The following is a 14,025-nucleotide window of genomic DNA, read 5'->3' as shown; positions in this document are numbered from 1 at the left end:
ACCCAGTCACCCCATCCCTCCCACCCCAACCCCCACTCCAACAACAGTTTGTTTCCTGAGATTAAGAATTCCTCATATCAGTGAGATCATATGATACATGTCTTTCTCTGTTTGACTTATTTCACTCAACATAATACCCTCCGGTTCCATCCACGTCATTGCAAATGGCAAGATCTCATTCCTTTTGATGGCTGCATAATATTCCATTGTATATATATACCACATCTTCTTTATCCATTAATTGCCACCATTTTTACCAAATCACCTTCCAGATACCATCTCTTCAGTCTGGCACCTGAGAAGATATTAAGCAAGGATGCAAAATGAGTCAATGTATCTCATTGGGGGCCAGGTCAGCAGGCCTGATGCAGTGAACTGAATTCATCTTCTGTCAAGTCTGGAGACCTTCTGGGAGGCATTTCTCTGAAGGGAGCTGATAGCAGACATCCAGGCTTGTTGTGTGTAAAAATGCCTTTCCCTGTAGTAAGTGTGAATGATTTTGTCAAAGTAACTGCTTCTCTGAAATGACTCAAATTATGCTTTTACTATTTTGGTGCTTTTAAAAAAAAAAGATTTTATTTATTTATTTGAGAGAGAGAGAGCACATGAGCTGGGGGGGTGAGTGGGGGGAGAGAGGCAGAGGGAGAGGGACAGCAGACTCCCCTCTGAGTGTGGAACCAGATGCAGGGCTCGATCCCAGGACCCCAAGATCATGACTTGAGCCAAAGTCAGACCCCTAACTGACTGAGCCACCCAGGCACCCCTTTTTTGATGTTTTTTAAAAGCATAATTGATTATAATTTTAAAAGTTTTAAAATGCATGATATTTAAGGGTGAAAGCTTATTTCATGGGATTACTTGTAGTCAAACAACTTGACTCTGAGGCCAATTCATAAATGTAAAAGCTTAAGAGAACTGTTGGTAACATTCAGATTTTATGTGCTCCATATTATAAAATATTGGCTATCTAATTAAAAATTAGGACATCATTCCAAAAGTCATTTAAAATAGGACCAGTTTAGGGGATCACTATTATAGCTAACACAGTAATGTTTTGTTTTAGTAATCACCAGCATTCAAATATTAAGATATTTCATGTCTTGTTCTGTATTAACAGATTAGTGACTATTCTCTTTGAATGGAAAGATGCTATATACTAAATGTATACTCACTTTGTGTTATTCAGTATATAAATATGCTATATCTAGGACAAGGGCAATCAAACAGAGGAACCCCTCTTTGTTAACATTCTAATATTAAAATAACTTTGAGGCTTGAAGTTTCTTTTTTTAAGTTTTTATTTATTTTATTTTTGAGAGAGAGAGCATGAGTGCCGGCGGGGGAGGGAGGGAGAAGAAGAGGGAGAAGCAGACTCCCTGCTGAGCAAGGAGCCAGATTCAGAGTGATCCCAGGACCCTGGGATAACCTGAGCCCAAGCAAGATGCTTAACTGACTGAGCCACCCAGGCGCCCCTGAAGCTTGAAGCTTCTTAAAAGAGAAAGTGGAAAAAGACATTTTTGGCCTTAGATTGAATCTGGTTTTCTTTTTTTTAGATTTATTTACTTACTTGAGAGAGAGCAGGTGAGTGGGGTGGGGCAGGGGCAAACAGAGAGGGAGAGAAGGAGACAAGCAGACTCCCCGCTGAACCCGGAGCCCAACGTGGGGCTGGATGCCAGGACACTGAGATCATGACCTGAGCCAAAGTCAAGAGTCAGAGGCCCAAACGACTGAGCCACCCAGGTGCCCCAGAATCTTGTTTTCCATAAAGGCAATCTACTTTCTATCTTGTTTGAGCCTTTCTGAATCTCAGATCCCTCATCTTTTTTTTTTTTTCTTTAAGATTTTATTTATTTATTTGACAGAGAGAGACACAGTGAGAGAGGGAACACAGCAGGGGGAGTAGGAGAGGGAGAAACAGGCTTCCCGCTGAGCAGGGAGCCTGATGCGGGGCTCGATCCCAGGACCCTGGGATCATGACCTGAGCCGAAGGCAGACGCTTAACGACTGAGCCACCCAGGTGCCCCAGTCAGATCCCTCGTCTTTAAAATAACATAGTACTCCCTTCACTGGGTCATTAGGAAGATGGCATGAGAGTACACATTAAGTGCTTTGCGTGGTATTTGGCAAAAAGAAGTACACGACAGTTTTGTCTTCCTCCTCCACATCTTTGTCAAATTAGTTTCTTGAGTAAGGCTGCTTTACTGTGTTATACTCAATAACTATGAAAATTGTGTGTACAAAGCTTAGAGGAGCATTCTCCATTTTTCTTCCAGAGTGGGAATACACACACACATATGCGAACATTTTAAAACTCCTCCCCCCTTTTATTGATCCACTTTCTTGGATTTATCATTGCCTTAATTCATTCTTACTCCAGTACCTACTTCAATCATTGAAAACGCATTTGGTTTGTATGCAGGTTTTTTGGTTTTTGTTTTGTTTTGTTTTTCATTTTAATTTCAGTGTAGTTAGCATACAGAGTTATATTAGTTCCGATGTACAATAGAGTGATTCAACACTTCCATATATTACTCAGTGAACTATCAAGCCATGAAAAGACATGAAGGGATCTTAAATGTATTTTATTCAGAAACCAGTCTGAAAAACCTACACACTATATAATTCTAACTATGAAATTTTGAAAAAAGACAGAGCTATAGAGACAGTTAAAAGATCAGAGGTTGCCAGGGTGCTTGGGGAAGGGGAGGAAAGGGATGAAAAAGTGAAGAACAGGGAATTTGGGGGGTGATGAAACTATTCAGTATGATACCATAATCATGGGTACATGTCATTATGCATTTGTCAAAACTCATAGAAGTGTACAACACAAAGAAAGAACCTTAATGTGAACTAAGGACCTTAGTTAATAATAATGTACAATAGTTGTAACAAATGCACCACAGGAATGCAGGATGTTCATAATAAGGGAAATGGTGTGCTGAGGTGGGGGAGTAGGGGCGGGGCTGTAGGTAGAACTCTCTACTCTCTGCTCAATTTTTCTTCAAAACTCAAACTGCACTAACAATTAATTTAAAAAAAATACACAAAGACAAAAAAGCCCACATCAGCTTTGGTCTTCTAATTCCATTTGAAATGAAAGAAAAACACAGCTGTGATGAGCTTATAGTGAATACTACAAATAGAATTCAAGAATCATATATGGCTTAATAAATGGGAAATCTCCCTCTGACATATCTTAACTAGAAACATTTGTTATACAGCAAGAAACACAGTTATAGTTTGTTTCTGTTTTTTGGATTTATTTATTTATTTATTTGAGAGAGAGTGAGAGAGAGCATGAGCAGGAGGGGCAGAGGGAGAGGGAGAGAAAATCTCAAGCAGACTCCATGTTGAGAGCATGGAGCCTGACTCAGGGCTCGATCTCACGACTCTGAGATCATGACCTGAGCCAAAACCAAGAGTCCAATGCTTAACTGAATGCGTCACCCAGGAGCCCCAACAGTTACAGTTCTTTAATAGAAAAATACCACATAGAGGTGACAAATAATTTACATGTGTATCTCTCAAACTTCAAGCTCCTATAAGTTCAAGCTGACAACGACAGCCATGGGAAAAGAACAGTGCTTTAGGATGCTTGGTTCTCCCACTCACTGCCTGTTGGACTTTGAGAAAGTTTAATTAACTTCCCCATGCTTCAGTTTCCTCTTCCCTTAAAGGGAATAATAATAATAGAACCTACCCATCAGGGTTGTTTAAGGGTAAAATGAGATGGTGATGTGAAAAGCCTAAAGTAGGCTCTGGCTACATCAAGGTTAGCTGTTTTTCTTCAAAGTATGATTATACCACTTCATACTAAATAGTATTAATTTTCTCTCATAGATATACCAGCACTCAGGCAATAGACCAGCAAACAAAATAGATTCAAATAGTCATTTTGAAATCTAAAGTTTCATTCTCCCTATTTTGTTTTGTCAGAGTGGATAGGTTGTTGTATTCAAAATTCAAGACAAAAGCAGTAAGCAGAACAAGAGAGAATTTAAAACAAAAATTTAGGTGAGCAAATGCAACTCTAATTTGCTAAAAGATATGAAAGGGCAACACTAACTTAGATTATTAAATAAGTGTTTATGATTTAGATTTAATAAAACAATTATGTACATTAACTTATAATTGATCATTATTAAATGTATAATTAGTGAGATTGAATAACCTGGGAAAAGATAAAAGTCTATCTTTAATCCATTGTTCATTCTCAATATGTAAGATTCTAATAATCATTGGCATATAATATAATTATGAAGTTATAAATATAAATTAGATTACATGAAGGATAGATTTAAAATCCTTATGCATTTTATATAATTACTATAAATTTGATTATGGATAAATAGCTAAACTATAATATGGTATTTGAGAGTAAAGCTTTTCTGACTAAACCCTTGAATACTAATCTCAAGCTGTTCAATTTTATAATGCTTGACTATCTGATGGCAAAAATTAGAGAGTAAGACAAAAATGTAAATAATAGATTATGGCTAAATTTGAGTTTACATGCAGCAAGATAAAAGCTCTGGAAAGATAAGACTGAGAGTCTTACAAAGTTAAACTATTTTTTATTTTTATGAAAGCTCTGGATGGATTATTCCTTTTGATATCAGCAAGCTCCTCATTATAATTAAACTGATGGTATTCCCTGCTACAATAATGTCTAAAAATAAGGCAGCATGACCCATGATGCAGCCCACACCATAGCAAACATAGAGATAATTTCAGTATCTCTATTGGGCTCCAAAATATATAGTATGCACTTTCCCCTTTGGTACTGAACCTCTCATTTCCTAGTGCCCAAAGAGAACTTTTAAAAAACTATAATTAAGTAGAAATCTTCACATTAATTTGAGTTATTTTTATTTCAAATATTTTTTTCCATGCATAGGAAAAAAACTTAAAATTCATTTTAGGTGAGTAATCTAACTCATAGTTAAAACCTATAATCAGAATAAGAATAATAGCAAAGTTTTCATTCCCATCTAGTAAACTGATCTACTCAAAAGGAGGTGAATCAGTCTGTGCCTGGATGAAGAACTCTCACTCACCTACGCCAATCAATTCAATGGCTTTCAGTGGGAGAGGTGGGAGATACTGTGGAATGCCATTTCCAGCCATGATCCCTAACTGGGGATATAATAGTAACTCATATTGTGAGTTGTGAGTAGCAAATCAAGTATGTACTTCAAGCTCCTAACACAATCATTGGTACATACAATTACCTATTTAAAAGTAGTGAAATTCATGTGATTATAATTTCCTCCAGCCTATACATCTTGAGATCTTTATTAAGAGGAATAATGTGAGAGGAAAACACATACCTATTTTTCCTACTTCTGATCTGTCAGGTTTAATAAATTCTGTTATCCTTATTTCTAATACTATAGTGTCTTAATTACTATAATTTTATATGTTTTGCTTTGGAATAGAACATTTTATTTTTATTTTTTATGACTAGCATGTCTACTTTTGGTCTTTTATATTTTCAATATACATCTTTGAATCCATTTACGAAGTTCTACATACACACCCTATTAGTATTTGATTAGAATTTAATTGAATCTATAGAACAATTTAGTAACAGTTATATATTTACAATAATGGGTCTTTCAATACATAAATATGTTCTCTTACACATTCATGTCATACTTTTTATGTATGTTTTATAGTTTTCTTTATAGATGACTTGAACATTTTTTATTAGAATCATTCCTAGCATTTAATATTTTGATGCTATTATAAATCATATCTTTAAAAAATTTTGTTTTCTAACATAGTGGTATATGAATTCACATTTTATGTTTGTACATTGAGCTTATTTACAGAAAACTACTAATAAACTGCTAATATAATATCCATATTTTAATTACCATGTAAATATATGTATATTAATATAATAATATAGATAATTGTATCATTCATAGCCATAATTATATCAATTGCAAATAATGACTTTTTTTCCTCTCCTGTACTTTAATCTAGCACTGGGTAGGACACTCAGCATGATATTTAAGAAATGTGAAAATCATAGACATCCTTGTTCTCTACCCCTGATTCTAGAAGGACATTATTAACATTTTATCAATAACTACATTTGCTCTAGGTTTTGCAGATGGCATTAGTCAGATTTAGAAAGTGACTTTATATTCCTAGGTTGTATATGATTTTTATAATGAATGGATCTTAACTTTTATCAAATATTTTTACTGAATTTTTGAGGGTGACAATATAATATTTATTTCTTTTGTCATCTTGTTTAGGTCAACTACACTGAATAGTTTAAAAATATTAAACCATCCTTGCATTCCAGAAATAAAGTCAACTTTGTCTTGTATATTTATCTCCTGTATTGTTGGGCTGAATTTACCAATATTTCGCTTTGTTTTTGTGGATCTATTTTTATGAAGACTTACTATGAATTTTCCCATTTTGACTGTCCTCAGGTTTGGAATTAAGGTTATAGTAGTCTCACTGTCTAAGTTAGAGAATATGTCCTTATTTCTACTTTCTGGAAGATTTAGCAAAAGACTGGCATTAAAAATTTCTAGTAACATTAAAATTCTATCTGAAATCAATTAGTCATTTGTATCTTTTATTTCTTATATAGTGTTTATATTCTTTTCCCTGTGGGAGAGCTTATTATTTATTGACAAGTTAGTAAATAAAATTTACATTTCATAATTTAATATAAATATACATTACATATATATTTATAACTTCTGCTTATATATTACAATGAACAGCTCTAATGCTATCATGCATGTAAATTTATTTTCCAATTTTGTTTTTCTTAAATTTAATAACAATTACTTGAAAACATAAAAATGTAAACAAAGGTACTGTAAAGGGGAAAAAAATCATCTTTATTGACTAATCTACATTTCTCCAGAGATTTTATATGCCATTTTTATTATGCATTTCATTCCCATGTGGGATTGTTTTCCTTCAGGGCTGTCTCTTTCTACTGAACAGAATATCTACTTTGGAACTCTGACTGAGGTATGATGCTTTGATGACATTTCAGTATGTTTGAAAACACGTTTTTTGATCATCCTTATTATTCTTTTTCAGTCTATTGCTGCATATTTCCATTATTTGTTCATATGAGAGAACTTTAGATTTATTTTGTCATGGTATCCAAAATTTTCATTTAGGATTTTAATTGCAATTGTATTGAAACGATCAGGTTTGTAGAGGGCTTTTTTTATGACTGTTACTTTTTATGGAGTAATCTGAATTTACTAATTTTCCTTTCTTTTCTTTTTTTAAAAGAATTGATTTACTTATTTGAGATACAGAGACAGCATGAGCAGAGGGGAGGGGCAGAGGAAGAGGGGGAAGCAGACTCCCCACTGAGCAGGGAGCCCAACCCTGGGCTGGATCCCAGGACCCTGGGATCATGACTTGAGCAGAAGGCAGACACTTAGCCGACTAAGCCACCCAGGTGCCCCTCTATTATTTTCTTAATTAAAATTTCCTGTTATCCTTATGCTCCCATTGCAGATATTTTCTAAGTTCTTTAGTTAAATATTTTATTCATGTAAAATATTCCTTCATAATTAATATATTTAATATTACAATTTACATGTCTTTTATAGTTTTGGTTCTAATGTACTTTTGGATCACTTTAGCTCTGATTTTTCTTATTTTTAAGTATGCAGATGTAGATTTAATATACTCCTGATTTGTTAGATATTTAGAAAATGTTCTTCAGTTTAACATTTGAAAGGTTATAATTTTGGGGCTAAAAAAAAGTTATCAGTTTCTAGCTTTCTTTTCTTTTGTAATGTGTTCATCTGAATTTTCCTGTATAATGTGTACTTTGAGGCTTCTGGCATAGACAGTCCTGAGTTTGTATATTATTATAGCATTTGTTAGCTACCCAACCCAGGGAAAATAACTGATCTCTCCAGTCTCAGTTTTTTTTTTTTCTTTTTTTTTCTTCATCTGTCAAACAAATGTAATAGAAGTAATGCTCTCAAATTGTTATGAGCACACCTTGAATAACCCTCACTGAACAGACCTTCAGGCAATCTTAGCCCTTATTTGTATAGGGTAGTAAGGAGCAATAAATATATATTAAATCAACCTTAGCATATTTCTTGCATTTTTCCTATATAACTGTGGGGGGGTATATATTTTTGGGGGGTATATATTTTTGAAATACCTGAAAATGTGTCTCAACATCTCCCACAATAAATGTGTTTCTGTTCATTTTCCTTATATTTCTGATAACGGATTTGCATTTTGTGTTATTTGGCATATGATTGTTTATTGCTTTTATGGCCATTATAGATGGTACCTTAAATATAAATACAAAATGACTTCTTTCTTGCCTAATGACTCCTGATGAAATCATCTTTGTGACAATACTATGATTCTCTTTATTTTTTGGTTTGAATTTTCCTATAAAATCTTTGCCCTTTTTTTTCATTTTTCTTTTTAATTTTGTCTTCCGTACAAGTTCTGCAAATAGCAGTTGTACACACACATAGAGAAGTGGAAAGTATGAGTGGGAAATATAAGATGAGCCAAGCATGAAAATGGTTTAAACTTCAGATATGTTCCTCTAACCACGTGTAAGTTCATGGGCAATGGCTGACCACTGAGCTATGTCAACACAGGGACAACTCATAGGTAGAACAAGAATAAAAATGAACAAAGACATCAGAAACTGCATACAATAGAGGAAAGAGATTGCAGATTTAGCCAAGGAAAACTACTAAACAAATAAATGAACAAAAGTGACAACAATCAGGGCACCTGGGTGGCTCAGTCGTTAAGCGCCTGCCTTCGGCTCAGGTCATGATCCCAGAGTCCTGGGATCGAGCCCCGCGTCGGGCTCCCTGGTCTGCGGGAGGCCTGCTTCTCCCTCTGCCACTCCCCCCGCTTGTGTTCCTGCTCTTGCTGTGTCTCTCTCTGTCAAATAAATAAATGAGATCTTAAAAAAAAAGGTGACAACAATCTTCAGTAACCGTAGGAAAGCTGGAGTGACCATAGTAATAGGTATATATTAAAAAAAAGAGACTGAAATAAGAGATATTACTAGAAACAAGAAAAGACATTTCATTCTGATAAAAGTTCAGTGTATCAGGAAACATACCAGTTGAAATACATGAAACAGTGATTTTGACTGTCTTTGGTTGAGCAGTCTCTGTGTCTTACGTCTATGGGTCTTATAGACGAAAGTCAGCTCCACATACTTGCCATATTTGTTTGTTGATCCTGAGGAACAATTAGTGGAGGTATACTCGTGTTGTCTAGTGCCAGATAATTACACATCTTGCCTATCCTGAGATTTTGATGTGAAAATGCAGTGTTAATATGTGAGATTAGCATTCAAGTAAAATAGAATAAAATAAAATAAAATAAAATAAAATTAAATTAAATTAAATTAAATTAAATTAAATAGGGGCACCTGGGTGGCTCAGTCGTTAAGTGTCTGCCTTCAGCTCAGGTCATGATCCCAGGGTCCTGGAATCGAGCCCCACATTGGGCTCCCTGCTCTGTGGGAAGCCTGCTTCTCCCTCTCCCACTCCCCCTGCTTGTGTTCCCTCTTCACTGTCTCTCTCTCTCTGTCAAATAAAATCTTTAAAAAAATAAAAAATAAAAATAAATAAAATAAAATAAAATATGAAACAAACCTGACAAAATTGAATGACAATAGTGTCACTTTTTCATGAATAGTTGGACACTTGAATACCCACTCAAAATAACTGAGAACACCAAGGGATAAAAAAAAAATTTAGAAGACTTAACCACAAGTTTTACAGTGGAGGGGCACCTGGGTGGCTCAGTTGGTTAAGCAACTGCCTTCGGCTCAGGTCATGATCCTGGAGTCCCGGGATCGAGTTCCACATCGGGCTCCCTGCTCAGCGAGGAGCCTGTTTCTCCCTCTGACCCTTCCCCCTCTCATGTACTCTCTCTCATTCTCGCTCTCTCAAATAAAAATAAATCTTTAAAAAAAAAAAAGTTTTACAGTGGAACATTTTCTAGGGTATACCATACGCTAGGCCACAAAACAAGTCTTTTTTTTTTAAGTTTTTATTTTTTTTATTTTTTTAGTAATCTCTACAGTCTACATGGGGCTCGAACTCACAACCCTGAGATCAAGAGTCATATGTTTTACCAAGTGAGCCAATGAGGCACCCCCAAATAAGTCTTAATAAATTCACATAAAATTTGTTATCTGATCACAAAGGAATTAGAAATTAAAAAAAGAAAGAAATCTGGAATATCTCCAAATATTTGAAAATGTACACAATTCTAAGTAACCCATGGATTAAAGAAAAAGGCACAAAGAAATAGAAAATATTTTTAACTGAGTGAAAATGCATGTATAACATATGAAAAATTTGCATAAATGCAGCTAAAGCATCACTTAGCTGGAACTTTTTAGTTTTAGAAGAGAAGAAAAGTCTCAAATTAATTATCTAAGTTTTTACCTTAAATAATTAGAAAAAGAAGATCAAACTAAAGCCAAGACTAGCAAAATAAAAAGAGTAATAGAGATTAGAAGTGAGTAAAACAGAAAAGGGACAAAAATAATCAATGAACTCCGAAGTTGGTTTTTTAACAAGGTCAAAAAAATATCGACAATCCTTGAATATCTTTTAGCTAAACCAACAGGACAAAAAAGGGACAAGATATAAATTTTCAAAATCAGAAATGAAAGAATAGACCTTAGCACAACGCTACAAAATTAATATTATTACAAAAAAATATGATGACTAAGTATATGTCAAAAAAATTAGACAATGCAGTTGAAATAGACATAATCTTAAAAAAGATATAAATTGCCAAAATTGAATCATAAAGAAATAGAACATTTGAATAAATCAACAATTAAAGAAATTGAGTATGCAATTAAGCAGGGTGCTTGTTGTAATGAGCACTGGGTGTTGTAAGGAAGTGCTGAATCACTATATTGTACACGTGAAAATAATAGTATACTGCATGTTAACTAACTGGAATTTGAATAAAAACTTTAAAAACAATAAAAATATTTCCAAAAAGAAAATTCCAGGCTCAGAGGATTTCTTGGGTGAATACTATAAAATATTTAAAGAACACCAATTTTTCAAAAGCTCTTTCAGGAAACAAAGGGAGAGGAAATGTGTCCTAACCTACTCTATAAAGTCATTGTTACTCTGAAAGTGAGGAGGAATCATAAGAAGAGAAAACGATAGACCAGTATCCATCATAAACAGTGACATGAATATCTTTAACAAAATATTATTAGTAAACTGAATCCAGCAACATATAAAAAGCATCACACATCATGACAAGTAGGGTTTATTCCAGGAGCGCAAGCTTAGATTAACAAGCCAATTAATGGATTGTACCATATTGTTAGAATGAAGAACAAAACACATAGTGTTATCTCAATAGATGCAGAAGAAGTGCTTTACAAAATTCAATACACATTTGTGATGAAATATCTCAGAAAATTGAGAATAAAATGGATTGTTCCAATTTTATGAAGAAACAAAACCACAAACTAATGTCGAGCTTAATAAGCACTGAATTATTTACCTCTAAGACTGGGAGCATGGCAAGGATGTCAAGTCTCACCATTTCTCTTCGACTTTTTCCTTGAAATTCAAGCAAGTGCAATAAGGAAAGGAAAAAAAAAAAATGTAAAGACATTGGATTTGGAAAAGAGAAGTAAAACTGTCTTTATCTGCACATACAGAGAAAATCCTAAGCAATCCATCCCAAAACTACTAGAACTAACGAACACACTTAGCAAGTGCAGAGAATATAAGCTTAATATTCAGAAATCTATGGCATTTCTGTGTATAAAAGGAACCATTCAAAACTGAAATTAAGAAAATAATTCCATTATAATACCACTGAAAGAAATCAAAGGTTTAAGAATAAATTTAATAAAAATATTGCAAGATTTTTATATTAAAAAAGACTACTAAGAGGAATTTTTAAAAGATTTAAATAAATGAATATATATTTAATATTTATCAGTTGAAAGATTTAATTTTATTAAAATAATGACCTGCCAATTCAATGTAGTCTTGCAGACCTCTTTGTGGAATTTAACTAGTCAAACCTAAAATGTATATGGATATGTAAAGTATTTAGATCATCCAAAACACTTTTTTAAAAGATGAGCATAAAAGTTGGAAGAGCTATACTACCATGGTTAGTTTTCTTTTGCCTGTTAGAAATTATCATAAAATTAGATGCTTAAGAAAAGGCCATTTCGTAGCTGACAGCTATGTACATCAGAAGTCCAGCATGACATGGCTGGGTTCTCTGCCCAATGTCTCACGAGGCTGAATTTGGAGTGTTGGCCAGTTTTGTTCTCAACTAGACCTCAGAGTCCTTCTTACAACTCATTCCAGTTCTTGGAGAAATTTACCTTCTTCCTGCTGTAGAACTGATGTGCCTGTCACCATGTTGGCGGTCAGTCAGGGGCCCCTCAGTCCTTCTAGAACCCACCTGCATTTCTTGTCTCATGGCCTTCTCCATCCTTAGGAAGCAAAAGTGTGCCACATCTGTCCCACATGTGAAGTCTCTCTCAGAGGATTTCTTCTACTATCTGTCAGAGAATACTCTGTGCTCAAAAAGCACTACATGATTAGAATAGATTCAGCCAGATGAGTTCACTTTTGATTAATTTAGAGTCCACTGATTAGTAACCTTAATCACATATGCAGAGCCACTTTTGCCATGTGATATAAAATAATCAAGTTTTGATATTTAACATATTCACAGTCCCAGGGATTAGAGCAGGAGATCTTGGCCATTTTAGGATTTTGCCTACCATACTACCTTGTAAGAACGATTATTATAAAGGCAGAATAATCAAGACAGTTCTGTGATTTTGCAATAATAAGCGTTCAGATTAATGGAACAGATTTGAAATTCCATAAATAAATCTTTACATCTATGGTTAATAACTTTTTTTTTCTTTTTTCTTTTTTTTTTTTGACAAAGGTGTCAAGGTATTTCAATCAGGAAAAGATAATTTTTTTCAGGGCGCCTGGGTGGCTCAGTTGGTTAAGCGACTGCCTTCGGCTTAGGTCATGATCCTGGAGTCCCGGGATCGAGTCCTGCATCGGGCTCCCTGCTCGGCAGGGAGTCTGCTTCTCCCTCTGACCCTCCCCCCTCTCATGCTCTCTCTATCTCATTCTCTCTCTCAAATAAATAAATAAAATCTTAAAAAAAATAATTTTTTTCAACAATATTGCTAGGACAAATAGATACAAAATGAGCTTCATTTTTTTTTTTTTTTAAGTAGTCCTCACACCCACCTGGGGCTTGAACTCATGACCCTGAGATCAAGACCTGAGCTGAGATCAAGAGTCGGACGCTTAACTGACTGAGCCACCCAACTGTCGCAAACGAGCTTGACTTTTACCTCACACACTAGACAAAAACTAACTCAAATGGATCATAGGCCTAAATGCAAGAGCTAAACAGTAAATAAAACTTCTAGATTTCAACTTGTTCAGGAATATCTTTCTGACTCTCAAATGCACAAAAGGTTCTTAGATATGATACCAAAATCTTAGTACATAGGAGAATAATTTGATAAATTCAACTTCATTAAGATTCAAAAATTCTGCTTCAAAGGACATTAATTAAGAGGATGAAAAAAAGAAGTCATAGCCTGGGAGAAAATACTTTTAAATCATATATCTGATAAAAACAAACAAACAAAAACAAAACAAAACAAAAAACTTAGATCCAAACTATTTAGAGAACTCTTACAACCTTTCAGTAATAAGAAGATAAACTCTAATTTAAAAAAATGGTCAGGGGCACCTGGGTGGCTCAGTCATTAAGCGTCTGCCTTCAGCTTGGGTCATGATCCCAGGGTCCTGGGATTGAGCCCCACATCAGGGCTCCATGCTTGGCGGGAAGCCTGCTTCTCCCTCTCCCACTCCCCCTGCTTGTGTTCCCTCTCTCACTGTGTCTCTCTCTGTCTTAGTAAATAAACAAAATCTTTAAAAAAATGGTCAAATATTTCAATAAAAGTTTCACCAAAGGCCT

This window comes from Mirounga leonina, unplaced genomic scaffold (assembly GCF_011800145.1).
Source record: "Mirounga leonina isolate KUSES-001 unplaced genomic scaffold, KU_Mleo_1.0 Mir_178, whole genome shotgun sequence".
Taxonomy (NCBI): domain Eukaryota; kingdom Metazoa; phylum Chordata; class Mammalia; order Carnivora; family Phocidae; genus Mirounga; species Mirounga leonina.
Note: the sequence above shows the minus strand (reverse complement) of the source record.